The 14,813-nt window shown below is 39.1% G+C and overlaps 1 protein-coding gene across 1 annotated transcript in view; it reads left to right on the top strand.

The window, feature by feature from the left end:
- Positions 1–14,813, top strand: part of Frmd4b (FERM domain containing 4B) — a 310,928-nt gene that overhangs the window by 84,614 nt on the left and 211,501 nt on the right. Inside the window, exon 2 of the mRNA XM_074044207.1 lies at positions 2,284–2,411. The gene's annotated coding sequence lies outside the window, so the exon portion shown is untranslated. The remainder of the gene's footprint in view (positions 1–2,283; positions 2,412–14,813) is intronic.

Here is a 14,813-nt window from a genome sequence, read left to right as displayed (position 1 = left end):
TATCATCTGACTGATGTCCTTAGAAGAAGAGGAAATGTAGACACAGAAAGAAGACATGAGGGATGATTGATGAGTATGAGGAAGGCAGCCATCTGCAAGCTAAGATGAGAAGGCCCAGAAGAAACCAACCCTGCTGACACCTTGAGCTTGAATTTCTAGTTTCCAGAACGATGAGAAAATTAATTTCTGTCGCTTGTCATCCAGTCTGCAGTATTTTGTCGTGGCAAGCCTAGCAAATACAGTGGGTGATCCAAAGTTGTCCACCCTAAGTCCTTGAATTTTTTTGACCTAATGTCATAATATCTTTTCCTGGATTTTAGGGGTGAAGTTCTATGCTCTAATTGCATTTGCATATTTGATATGTTCTACCTCACAATAGGATCATTATAGAATAGATTCCTATAGCCCTCTTAATTCATTCTTCTTCTGCTTGGTTTGCTTCTAAGTACTGTCCACTCTGTTTCTGTTTCTGGTTTTCAGATAGAGGCATATTTCCTTGGTTTATTGTATTCCTTGTTGCTGACAGTAAGGTGGTATACATGGGGTCATAGAATCAAAGAACTCACCAGCTTTATGTAACCTCAGATAAAGTATCTTATTTCCCTGACTTAATTTCCTTATCTTCATGGTGTAATAATGTCTCTGTTATTTTCAGAGTTCCTGGAAGCATTAGTAGCTATGAAAGTGCACACTTTCGTAACCATATTGTATGGTTTATGACTGGCTCAATAAATGGTAGTTATTCTAGGAGCTCAGGATGTATGGTTTATTTCTTTTTTTCTGACTTAACATAAGCTGTGTAGGTTTTGTTAAAGAAGTAAGGGATTTAAATAATTTCTTACACATGATGCTAGATATTTCTTAATATATCAATGTTCCCAGGGCTTAACCCCTCAACGAGTTTTGTCACCTGAGAGATACATGAAAGATGTGGCGTGATAGTGTGGTGAGGCAGAAAATGCACAGAGTTGTCCCAGGGCCAGTTCTGTCCTATATTACCTTTTATAAGTAACTTTTTCTCTCTGGGCCTCACTTTTCTGTTAAGTTGGGCTTAGACTATAACACACCTCTACCTGTTTCTTTCCAAGTTCACTGTTTTACCCAGAAATCATGAGGACCAAAAAAGTGAATGAGATTTCTTCATCTGATTTTAGTTCTACCTAAACCATTACTTTCTCCCTGTAACTACCCTCTGTGAATGCCAGCTCTCACTATTTAAATCTAATTTTGTTGCCACTTTTTATGTTAATTAAAAACACATAACCTAAAATTAGCCTCTGTTAGCCTTGAGAAATTCAAGGTAAACCAAATATTTTGTTTCCTAAACCATTTTAAATATTTTGTTTTCCTCTGAAAAGGATACTGAAAAATACTAAAATACTACCTGCAAGAAACTCCCAGCCTCCACCATGCTTTCCTTGTAGCTGAGCCCCTTGCATGTTGAGTTCCTGTTAGAGAAGATGGACTTGTCCTGTGGCTTCAGTAAGGAGAACATGATAAAGGTGCTGGTGAGGGAATTGTGTGAGTTCCTCCTGCACCATCTTGCACCTCATGCTTGGTCCAGTCCAGGGCTTGTAGAGGCCAGATGGGGTGGGACACTGCCACAGGGATTGTGTGTGCGACAGGTGTTCCATTCAGCCACTTAGGGGAACAACATCGCACATCTGCTGCTTCAGCCCTCCTTGTCCAGTTTTTACACTGGAAGCAGTGTGACCTTGCAGTTGCAAGGGACAAGTGTGCTTATGGACTGAAGGACAGCTTCCTAAGCAAATCATTTCATTTTCTTTTATAGGGAGAATGACAAATACATATAAATGAGATATCTATAGCACGAGCACAATATGTACACTAAATTTCATCAGTATTCATGACCTGTTTCATTCTCGGCACAACTGACATCTGTTACAAAGCAGACTCAAGGGTGCCATGCTGGTTTCAGTAATCCCGAGACACACACGAGTCTGAGGCCATGTATTCCTGAGTTCTCACCCCCACTGACAGCCTTGACTGTAGGTAACTTAAAGTGCTTCAGAGCCTTCTGCCACAGAGACAGTGGATGTCTGACACCAGCTATTCAATGACATGCGTCATCAAAGCAGCTAAATCCGTATCACATCTTTAGTTGTTAATTCTCCTCTAATTAGGTGAATTTCTAAAGCTGTGATTAAACTGTAGCCAGCCAGGGGAAAATTTGAAATAAATTGGAATTGTCATTGACTTGAGATTTATAGCCCTTCCCTCATGCCTACTGAAATGAAGGAGCTGCCCTGCTCTGTGTTCCAGGCTTTGGTGAGGAATATAGAAGAAAACATGTGGGAAAGAAAAAGATGACATCTGTGTGGAGCCCACAGAACCTGAGGATCATTACACGGAAGACAAAAGGAAGGCGAGAGAACACTCACTAGTCAAAGGTAAGTGCAGTTCTGCAAATGTCAAAGCCTTTGCTGTGTTTATGCGTGTTTGTGTGTGAGTCCACGTTGACTGGCCATGTGGGGGTGGCCATCAAAGCAATCGGGTTACCAGCAGTGAGGAAGAAAATTAGTAAATATACTTAGTCCCCTATGCTCAAATAAAAGCTAAACACTGAAAAATTGAATGATGGACTTCCATTTTGTAGAGGTTCTCTTCCTAGAACCAAACAAGCAAAAAAATAAATAAACAAGTAAACAATGTACTAACTGTACTGTGCCTTAGACCAATTTCTACAATATACAACATAATGCCAATACTTTTATGCACATTTGTTAAATTATTTTCTTTCTATTCACAATGAAACATTTAACCAGCTTATTAAGTCAGATGAGCAAAGCTAGTGGTTGATTATTTTTATACATACACGGTTTTCATCCTTGGCTTAACTATAACAAAGATTTGCTTTGTATCCTTAATATCAATGTTTGGTTTTTTTCTCTATTTTCCACTACTTTTTGGATATGATATGAAGAGAAATTAAATATTTGAATGGTTTTGAGTTGTTGTGACCATGCTGTATAAACGCAGCTGCTTGGCACGTGGGGATTGTTACCATGTGATAACTCATGTTTCTTTGTGAGCCGACCTCAAAAGTTTGTATTTGACAGGCAAAGGTCAAATACTTGGAGGGTATCGGTGGAGAACATGTCACCATGTGAGTTGGGCATAAGTAATAGTTAAGGATGGTGTTGACGTAGTCATCACAAAATGCTTCCTTGCGTGAAATCAACGGTACGCTTGAATTTTTGCTTGCTGGCCTTGCTGGGGCGCAGTGTCGAGTGGCCTCAAGGAGGAGGACTCAGGAGACTTTTGCTCTACCATTTACCACTTGTTTGTAACCAAAATGATTGAGCTTTATTTGTCTCTGTTTCCTCTTCTGTAAAAAGTGGGCAGCACTAGAAACAACCCTGTAGGGCTGTTGTGTAGATGAAGTGAGTTAATTCAGGCACTGTAGTTGGAAGAATGCCAAGCACATAAAAAGTGTGCAATAGTTACCAGCCCAATTTATCACTGATTAAAGTGAGGTGTTATTTCAGAGATGGAAAATTCGGTTGTTTGCTTTAAAGGCAAGGAAAAGCATAAAAGATGTTGGCGGTATAGACAGGTATATGGCCTTAACTCTGGCTGTATTTGCATTGTCCCCTTGGCCATCACAGGAGCTGAGGGACACCATGCAGAGATAAAAGGAAACTGCAAGGGGAAAAAAAAAGCTGCAGAGGACTCAGTGCGTTTCTAAACTCTTACTGATGATCTCTTGAATTCAAGTACTTTGGGAAGTAGTGGAGTATATAGATTTAAATTATGTGAGTTTGTCTTTAATTACAAATAAGACCATCTCAACTCTTTAGTACGTGATCTGGCCTCAGCCCTTTTCTCCCCATTCATTCCCCAGCTCCCTGTGCTCACTCTGGCCTCCCTTCAGGCTCTCGGAAGCCCACAGCTGTTATCCATTGGAGCCTTTGTGCAACTGCAGGCATAGCTGAGTTCTCTCCCTTCCTTCCCCAACTCCTCTCCCTTCCCTTTAAGTCTCTACTGGAGCCCCTCCCTGAAGTTAGCTTCTAGAACCATTGCTCCTGCTGGCCTCCTCATCACCAGCAACATGAGGGCCAGTTTGCTCACGTCCTTGCAACAAGGAGTGTTGGAAATTGTTTCATCTTTGTTCATCTATAGCAGGTGAGTTTTATTATTTAAAGTTGCCAGAAAGGAAGACACATAGATAGGAAAGAAGGACAGGAATGAACTCACTCATTAACTCATCTTCAGAACCTTGTCACTTTCCTTTATGACACTCACTACTATTGGAATTACTTTCTTTATTTACCTCTTCAGCTATCTTTCACCTGAATCCCTTGTGGTGTACAAGTTCCATAAGGTCTAGGAGAGCATTTACCCACTTCACAGCAAGATTCTGGGGTCCTGGTCTGACGATTGACATAATGGGCTCCATAACCATTTTGGAGAGTGAAAAGATGAATGAGAATGACAGGGGCCCTGCCTTCAGGGCACAAGGTTCATAACCAAAGCATTTATTAGATGGTTGCTGTGCAGTGATTGAGGTTCTAAAATAGAGGAAGGAAAGAACCAATGAGTCCCACAAAAAATTAAACTCAGGTAGGCAGGAATACTCAAAAACAACCAGCCAGCACAGGAAGAATGCGCCTGACCATAGGTATTTACTGCAGGGCTGGGCAGAGCCCCGGGGCATTTTAGGGGATTTAACCCTTGAGTGGCTGGTTTGTGGGGTGCTAGGAGTGGGGCTTGAATGTGGGGCTCAGGTCAGTTGCCAATGAATGTAGAGAACTTGTCAATATTTTAATGTCAAATCCAGCCTCCCATATGACTTCATTTCTCCTAAATATCAGCCCTGCCAATAATTCCAGGCTGGGCCCCTCTGGTGCCCTGTGTACTGGGATCCTGCTCTCTGCCCTGGATCTGGAAGGGGACTCATCTAGATGGGATCGGAGGCAGGCTCTGACAGCCTGAGCACCCTTTGCCCTCTCTGCGTACCTGCAAGTTCTCCTCATGCCTACTTTAAACAGCCAACCTCATCACCTATGAAAGTGGCAAGGAGGAAAAAAATTGTAAATATTCCTTTTTGGGAGGATGGAGACAAAAATGCTCTTAATTCAATGTTGATGAGAACACCCATGGGGTAATATTCTTGGCAGCTAACTTGGCAGTACTTACCCAAGTTCTCCAAGTATATTCCTGCAGAGCAGGTAGTACAACTTTTAGTAATTTATCTTCAGGATAAAACGATACAAATACCAAACAATGTATGCACAGGTATATTCATAATAGCACCACTTTAACAGCAGAAATATAGCAGGTGATTATACATCTGTTAGTAGGAGATTATGAAATAAATGATATTTCCATCCAACTATGAGGTCTTTAAAAGTGTTAGGATAGATCTCATAGATGATTTAAATGAAAAGGTTAAAAGCTGCCAAAATTGCGTGCATGTGAGTTCCTGTTTGTCAAAAGCACATGAACGACTGGAGTGTCTATCAGCAGATGAATAAGCCAAATGTGGTATGCTGCTGAATATTATTCAGCCATAAAAAAGCAAACAAATAAGTTGTGAGGTGTGCGGTAACATGGCTGAGCCTGGAAAGCACTATGCTCGGTGACATGAAAGGGCAAATCCTGTATGACTCTATTTGTATCAAATATCTAAAATAGGCAAATTCATAGAACTAGAACGTAGACCAGAGATTGCCAGGGGTTGGGACAAGGGTTGTGCAACATTGGAAATCATTAATATCACTTAATGATTTACCCTTAACATACACCAAAAATGGTTAAGGTGGCAGAATTGATGTCATGTGTATCTTACCATGAGTTTAATAAAATTTAAAGCAAAAGTAAATATGCAGTAAATAAAAACAGGAAAACACACACCACAGACATATACCATTAGTCTAGAAAAATCCTCTCATACTGCTGAGGGTATTTATGTCTGACTGGTGGAATTGGGGCAGAGGAGAGAAGAAAATGTCCTGTGTACTTGTGGGGTTTTCTTTTCCCTTTTAAAAAATTTGTTTCCAATTGATGATTTTTTTTAAGTCTACTTGACCTATGCTAAAACTTTGGGGTTGGTACAGTTTTCTAGTGTGTGCATGCAGACAGTCCTGGAAAAATCTGTTCATAGTTGTCCTTGTTCAGAATTAGTCCAACGGTCACTAATTGGTCCAATGGTCACTAAATTAATCCAGCAGTCACTAAGTGTCCACTGAGGTGGACACTTTTAGAGTTTAACACACAAAACAGTTTTCCCTGTAACAGATTAAACTGCAGCTATGAAGCTCGGGCTGTGTCTGATGAGGTCATCACCCTCAGCACAGCCTGCCCCCATCCTGTGCACACCTGCTCTTCCTCTTCTCTGTGAAATAGGTGAGGCCTGCTGGTTATACAAGATGAACCACGATGCCAGACACCTCAAAGTTTTATGCATGAGAAAAGATTTTTTTAAACCCTCAGAAAGTTGCAGAAAACCCCCATTTTAATGGGTCATGCATTTTTTTTTTTAGTTTGCATATAATGTGATTCCAATTGTGTGTAAGTAGAGAGGAAGGGAGTGGGACACACACTCACTCAGTGTGTCCACCTGGGTCACTCAGGAGCCGCCCTGCTGGCAAAGGGGGTTCCTTTTTCTTTACGTCCATGTATTATTGAATTGTTAAATTGTTACATTTATGTTACTATACTACTAACAGCTTCTGAAGTAGAATTGTCCTATAATAACTACACATATTTAAAGTGTGTAATTCCCAAACTTTTGACATATACATATCCATGTGTGAAACCATCACCATAATGAAGATAATGAAAATATCCATCATTCCCCAAAGTGTCCACATGACCCTTTAAGACCCCCTCCCTCCTGCCTTGCCCAGCTCCTCTCCTGCCACAAAAGATGGCTCTTATTTTTAAATTTTTCTTATTAAAAATTTGAATTTTATTTCAAAATTAGCACCAGGTAAGTGCTCTACCACTTGATCCTCATCCCAGTCCTTTTGTTGTTAGTTTGTTTTTCAGATAGGGTCTTCTGCATTTGCCAGGCTGACATTAGACCACAATCTTCCCGTCAACCTCCGCCTCCCCAGTAGCTGGGATTACAGGCGTGAACCGCCACACCTGGCTTCTAGTGCAGGATTTTTGTAAAATTATTCAAGCAATAAAAGTATTTTGTGCTGTTGATAAGTAAAAGCTCTTATCATCCTTTCAAGTTGACTGTTGAACATTTTTCTTTGATTACAATATGTAGACAGCAGATAAGCGTGCCAAAGTAAGGAACACCTTTGCAATTACCACAGATGTGTATGAACACAGGAAAGCCTACGTGTCAGATGAGGGCTGGGATTAACGTGTGCTCTTCCCATGGAAGCCAGCTTGAAAGGCAGTAAGATGTTAAATTCTCACCACTCATCACCAGAGACGTGGAAAGCTACAGCACAGGGAGGTACCACTCGGCGTCCATCAGAACGGCTGAGGATGGAGAAATGCGTTCCACACCCTGCTGGTGGGAACGTAGTGTGCAGTGTCACCTCTCCAAGAAGTAAATGTGGAATTTCCATAGGATCCAGCCATTCCTCCTCTGGGTCTGTTCCCAGGAGAACTGAAGGCAGGACAGGTATTTGTACACCAATGGTTATAGCATACTTTTTTGTTTGTTTTTTGAAATGGAGTCTAGCTTTGTAGCCCAAGCTGGCTTCAAACTCACAATCCTCCTACCACAGCCTCCCAGTGCTGGGGTTACAGCCATGAACCACCATGCCCAGCTTTGTAGCATTCTTGGTAGAGTACCAAAGGCAGAAGCAATCCATACGCCCACCGTCAGATGAGTGGATAACTAGAATGTGGGCTGTACATGCAAGGGAATATTATTCAGCCTTTAAAAAGAGTGAAGTTCTTTCACATGCTGACATGGATAAAGTGTGACCACACAGTGCCAATGAGCTACTTACAGGAGGCCGCCTAAAGTGGTAATTTTTGTTATATAAATTTACTGCAGCTGTTTAAATATTAAGAAAGGAAAAATTTCTCATATGTGTATACAATGTTTGAAAAAAAAAGGAAAAATTCCTAATTTTTTCCAAAGAAAACATGTTAATAGTTTAAAAATGTTACCTGAATACATTTTTAGTGATAGCCAAAATTGCTTAATAATTTCATGGTCTAAAACAAAAGTACAATATTTTTTAAAGAAAAAAAATCTATTGTTTTCCTTTTTTGTGTCGTTTAAAAGAAGCAACAAATTACTAGCCAACTGCCAAGGTCTCTTTTAAGCACTTCACAGGTATTAACTCATTTCAACCTTAGCAGAACTAAGAAATATTGCTATTTCCATTTCTTAGAAGAGGACATTGAGAACAGAGAGGTTTTTTACCATGCCCAAGGTCACACAGCTAGTAGGCGGCAGAGCTGGTTACCCGACAGGGGAAGAACAGTCCAGAGCCACTGTGTGTCACCACCTCCCGTCCTGAAGAAGTTTATTTTTTTATTTTTATTTTTATTATTCATATGTGCATACAAGGCTTGGGTCATTTCTCCCCACTGCCCCCACCCCCCCTCCCTTACCACCCACTCCACACCCTCCCTCCCCCCCTACTATTTTGCCCTTATCTCTAATTTTGTTGTAGAGAGAGTATAAGCAATAATAGGAAGGAACAAGGGTTTTTGCTGGTTGAGATAAGGATAGCTATACAGGGAGTTGACTCACATTGATTTCCTGTGCGTGGGTGTTACCTTCTAGGTTAATTCTTTTTGATCTAACCTTTTCTCTAGTTCCTGGTCCCCTTTTCCTATTCGCCTCAGTTGCTTTTAAGGTATCTGCTTTAGTTTCTCTGCTTTAAGGGCAACAAATGCTAGCTAATTTTTTAGGTGTCTTACCTATCCTCACCCCTCTCTTGTGTGCTCTCGCTTTTATCATGTGCTCAAAGTCCAATCCCCTTGTTGTGTTTGCCCTTGATCTAATGTCCACATAAAAGGGAGAACATACGATTTTTGGTCTTTTGGGCCAGGCTAACCTCACTCAGAATGATGTTCTCCAATTCCATCCATTTACCAGCAAATGATAACATTTCGTTTTTCTTCATGGCTGCATAAAATTCCATTGTGTATAGATACCACATTTTCTTAATCCATTCGTCAGTGGTGGGGCATCTTGGCTGTTTCCATAACTTGGCTATTGTGAATAGTGCCGCAATAAACATGGGTGTGCAGGTGCCTCTGGAGTAACCTGTGTCACATTCTTTTGGGTATATCCCCAAGAGTGGTATTGCTGGATCAAATGGTAGATCAATGTTTAGCTTTTTAAGTAGCCTCCAAATTTTTTTCCAGAGTGGTTGTACTAGTTTACATTCCCACCAACAGTGTAAGAGGGTTCCTTTTTCCCGCATCCTCACCAACACCTGTTGTTGGTAGTGTTGCTGATGATGGCTATTCTAACAGGGATGAGGTGGAAACTTAGCGTCGTTTTAATTTGCGTTTCCTTTATTGCTAGAGATGGTGAGCATTTTTTCATGTGTTTTTTGGCCATTTGAATTTCTTCTTTTGAGAAAGTTCTGTTTAGTTCACGTGCCCATTTCTTTATTGGTTCATTAGTTTTGGGAGAATTTAGTTTTTTAAGTTCCCTATATATTCTGGTTATCAGTCCTTTGTCTGATGTGTACCTGGCAACTATTTTCTCCCACTCTGTGGGTGTTCTCTTCAGTTTAGAGACCATTTCTTTTGATGAACAGAAGCTTTTTAGTTTTATGAGGTCCCATTTATCTATGCTATCTCTTAGTTGCTGTGCTGCTGGGGTTTTGTTGAGAAAGTTCTTACCTATACCTACTAACTCCAGAGTATTTCCTACTCTTTCCTGTATCAACTTTAGAGTTTGTGGTCTATATTTAGATCCTTGATCCATTTTGAGTTAACATTGGTATAGGGTGATATACATGGATCTAGTTTCAGTGTTTTGCAGACTGCTAACCAGTTTTCCCAGCAGTTTTTGTTGAAGAGGCTGCTATTTCTCTATCGTATATTTTTAGCTCCTTTGTCAAAGACAAGTTGGTTATAGTTGTGTGGCTTCATATCTGGGTCCTCTATTCTGTTCCACTGGTCTTCATGTCTGTTTTTGTGCCAGTACCATGCTGTTTTTATTGTTATTGCTTTGTAATATAGTTTGAAGTCAGGTATCGTGATACCTCCTGCATTGTTCTTTTGACTGAGTATTGCCTTGGCTATTTGTGGCCTCTTGTGTTTCCATATAAATTTAACGGTAGATTTTTCAATGTCTTTAATGAATGTCATTGGAATTTTGATGGGAACTGCATTAAACATGTAGATTACTTTTGGGAGTATCAACATTTTTACTATGTTGATCCTACCAATGCATGAGCATGGGAGATCTCTCCACTTTCTATAGTCTTCCTCAATCTCTTTCTTCAGAAGTGTATAGTTTTCCTTGTAGAGGTCTTTCACATCTTTTGTTAGGTTTACACCTAGGTATTTGATTTTTTTTGAGGCTATTGTAAATGGAATTGTTTTCATACATTCTTTTTCCGTTTGCTCATTGTTAGTGTATAGAAATGCTAATGATTTTTCTATGTTGATTTTATATCCTGCTACCTTGCTATAGCTATTGATGATGTCTAGAAGCTTCTGAGTAGAGTTTTTTGGGTCTTTAAGGTATAGGATCATGTCGTCTGCAAATAGGGATATTTTGACAGTTTCTTTACCTATTTGTATTCCTTTCATTCCTTCTTCTTGCCTAATTGCTCTGGCTAGGAATTCCAGTACTATGTTGAATAGGAGTGGAGATAGTGGGCATCCTTGTCTGGTTCCTGATTTTAGAGGGAATGGTTTCAGTTTTTCTCCATTAAGTATAATGCTGGCTGTAGGTTTGTCATATATAGCTTTTATAATGTTGAGGTACTTTCCTTCTATTCCTAGTTTTCTTAGAGCTTTTATCATGAAATGGTGTTGGATCTTATCAAAGGCTTTTTCTGCATCTGTTGAGATGATCAAGTGGTTTTTGTTTTTGCTTCTGTTAATGTGGTTTATTATGTTTATTGATTTTCATATGTTGAACCACCCCTGTATCCCTGGGATGAAGCCTACTTGGTCGTGGTGAATAATCTTTTTGATGTGTTGTTGAATTGGGTTTGCCATTATTTTGTTGAGGATTTTTGCGTCAATGTTCATTAAGGAGATTGGCCTATAGTTCTCATTTTTGGAGGTGTCTTTGCCTGGTTTGGGGATAAGTGTAATACTGGCTTCATAAAATGTGTTTGGCAGTTTTCCTTCCCTTTCTATTTCATGGAACAGTTTAAGGAGGGTTGGTATCAGTTCTTCTTTAAAGGTCTGATAGAATTCAGCAGAAAATCCATCAGGTCCTGGACTTTTCTTTTTGGGGAAACTCTTGATTGCTGCTTTAATTTCATTTTGTGTTATAGGTCTATTCAGGTGATTAATTTCCTCTTGGTTCAGTTTTGGATGGTCATATGTATCTAGAAATCTGTCCATTTCTTTAAGATTTTTGGATTTATTTGAATATAGGTTCTCAAAGTAGTCTCTGATGATTTCCTGGACTTCCATGGTGTTTGTTGTTATCTGCCCTTTTGCATTCCTAATTCTACTAATTTGGGTTTTTTCTCTCCTCATTTTAGTCAGGTTTGCCAGGGGTCTATTGATCTTGTTTATTTTTTCAAAGAACCAACTTTTTGTTTCATTAATTCTTTGTATGGTTTTTTTGGTTTCTATTTTGTTGATTTCAGCTCTTATTTTTATTATTTCTCTCCTTCTATTTGTTTTGGGATTTGCTTGTTCTTGTTTTTCTAGGAGTTTGAGATTTATCATTAGGTCATTGATTTGGGATCTTTCAGTCTTTTTAATATATGCACTCATGGCTATAAACTTTCCTCTCAGGACTGCCTTAGCTGTGTCCCATAGGTTCTGGTACATTGTGTTTTCATTTTCATTGACTTCCAGGAACTTTTTAATTTCCTCTTTTATTTCATCGATGATCCATTCTTCATTAAGTAATGAGTTATTTAGTTTCCAGCTGTTTGCATGTTTTTTGTCTTTACTTTTGTTGTTGAGTTCTACTTTTACTGCATTGTGATCAGATAGTATGCACGGTATTATTTCTATTTTCTTATATTTGCTGAGGCTTGCTTTGTGCCCTAGGATATGATCTATTTTGGAGAAGGTTCCATGGGCTGCTGAGAAGAATGTATATTGTGTAGAATTTGGATGAAATGTTCTGTAGACATCAACTAGGTCCATATGATCTATTGCATATTTTAGATCTTGGATTTCTTTATTGATTTTTTGTTTGGATGACCTATCTATTGATGATAATAGGGTGTTAAAGTCTCCCACAACCACTGTGTTGTAGTTAATACGTGCTTTTAGGTCCTTCAGGTTATGTTTGATGAAATTGGGTGCGTTGACATTGGGTGCATAAAGGTTGATAATTATTATTTCCTTTTGGTCTATTTCCCCTTTTATTAGTATGGAATGTCCTTCTTTATCTCATTTGATCAATGTAGGTTTGAAGTCTACTTTGTCAGAGATAAGTATTTCTACTCCTGCCTGTTTTGGGGGGCCATTGGCTCGGTAAATCTTCCAGCCTTTCATCCTTAGCCTATGCTTATTTCTGTCGGTGAGATGGGTCTCCTGTAAGCACCAAATTGTTGGATCTTCCTTTTTAATCCATTTCCTCAAGTGGTGCCTTTTGATGGGTGAATTAAGTCCGTTAACATTAAGCGTTAGTACTGATAGGTATGTGATGATTCCTGTCATTTAGTTGTCTTAGTTGTTTGAAGGTTTGATTGTGTGTACCTAAGTTGAGGTTACTCTCTACTGTCTTGCTTTTTCTTTTCCTGTGGTTTGGTGCTGCCTGTCTTTTCATGGTTAAGTTGGGTTTCACTTTCTGTGTGCAGAATCCCTTGAAGAATCCTTTGTAGTGGTGGCTTTGTGGTCACATATTGTTTTAGTTTCTGCTTATCATGGAAGACTTTTATTGCTCAATCTATTTTGAATGATAGTTTTGCTGGGTAGAGTATCCTGGGGTTGAAGTTATTTTCATTCAGTGCCCAGAAGATCTCACCCCATGCTCTTCTTGCTTTTAATGTTTCTGTTGAGAAGTCTGCTGTGATTTTGATGGGTTTACCTTTGTATGTTACTTGTTTTTTCTCTCTTACAGCCTTCAATATTCTTTCCTTAGTTTCTGAACTTGTTGTTTTAATGATGATGTGTCGTGGGGTAGTTCTATTTTGATCTGGTCTGTTTGGTGTCCTGGAGGCCTCTTGCATCTGTATGGGAATATCTTTCTCTAGATTTGGGAAATTTTCCGTTATTATTTTGTTGAATATATTACGCATTCCCTTCGCTTGTACCTCTTCTCCTTCTTCGATGCCCATGATTCTCAAGTTTGATCTTTTGATGGAGTCAGTGAATTCTTACATTTTCTTTTCACAGATCTTGAGTTGTTTAATTAATAGTTCTTCAATTTTTCCTTTTTTTTTAAATTTTTTTTCTTTTTCTTTTATTATTCATATGTGCATACAAGGCTTGGTTCATTTCTCCCCCCTGCCCCCACCCCCTCCCTTACCACCCACTCTGCCCCCTCCCTCTTCCCCCCACCCCCTCGATACCCGGCAGAAACTATTTTGCCCTTACTTCTAATTTTGTTATAGAGAGAATATAAGCAATAACAGGAAGGAACAAGGGTTTTTGCTGGTTGGGATAAGGATAGCCAATTTTTCCTTTAATTACCATTTCATCTTCAAGTTCTGAGATTCTGTCTTCTGTTTGTTCTATTCTGCTGGATTGGCCTTCCGTTTTGTTTTGCAGTTCTGTTTCATTCTTTTTTCTGAGGTTTTCCATATCCTGGGTGGTTTCCTCTTTAATGTTGTCTATTTTTGTCCTGAGTTCATTTATCTGTTTATTCATCGTGTTCTCTGTTTCACTTTGGTGTTTATACAGTGCTTCTACGGTTTCCTTTATTTCTTCTTTTGCTTTTTCAAATTCTCTATTTTTGTTGTCTTGGAATTTCTTGAGTGTCTCCTGTACATTTTGGTTGACTCTATCCAGTATCATCTCCATAAAATTCTCATTGAGTGCTTGTAGTATGTCTTCTTTTAAATTATTCTTGTGGGCTTCATTGGGTCCTTTGGCATAGTTTATCTTCATTTTGTTGGAGTCTGGATCTGAGTACCTGTTTTCTTCATTCCCCTCTGGTTCCTGTACTAATTTTTTGCTGTGGGGAAACTGGTTTCCCTGTTTTTTCTGTCTTCCTGTCATTGTCTTTGGTGTTGTTACTGTCCCTGTACTGTGTGCAATTAAGTATTTTCTAGCTTGTAATAATAAGGTAATATTTAGAATGGAAGGGTGAGCTGAGATGGAAAGAAGAAGTTAAAGAAATGGGAAAAACAAATACACAGACTGGAAGGAGAAAACAGAACAAGGTATCAGACAAGAGAGTTTCAAAGGTATAAACAGGGAGCTTTAGTGTACTAATCGACAGTCAGCTGAACAGACATTAGAGAGACAGAGAGAGGATTGAAAATCAAAAATAAAAAAAAAGATAAGAATAAAAATTAAAAATAAGTAAATGAAAGAAAAATCTATATATAAAAATGTATTATAATAAAATGAAAAAATAGAAAATTTTAAGAAACCAAAAAACCTCCAAGTTCAAATGCAGTGAAGTTTCAATCTTAATAATTTGGGTGTCCGTCTCAGTCTCCAATCCTGGAGATGGTGCCTCAGATGTTGTTCTGTAGTTGTCTCATCAAAGGGGACGCATGAAGTAGAACAAAACTACACACACACACACACAC

Source organism: Castor canadensis, chromosome 10, assembly GCF_047511655.1.
Source record: "Castor canadensis chromosome 10, mCasCan1.hap1v2, whole genome shotgun sequence".
Lineage (NCBI taxonomy): Eukaryota > Metazoa > Chordata > Mammalia > Rodentia > Castoridae > Castor > Castor canadensis.
This window is presented reverse-complemented; position numbering and strand designations above follow the sequence as displayed.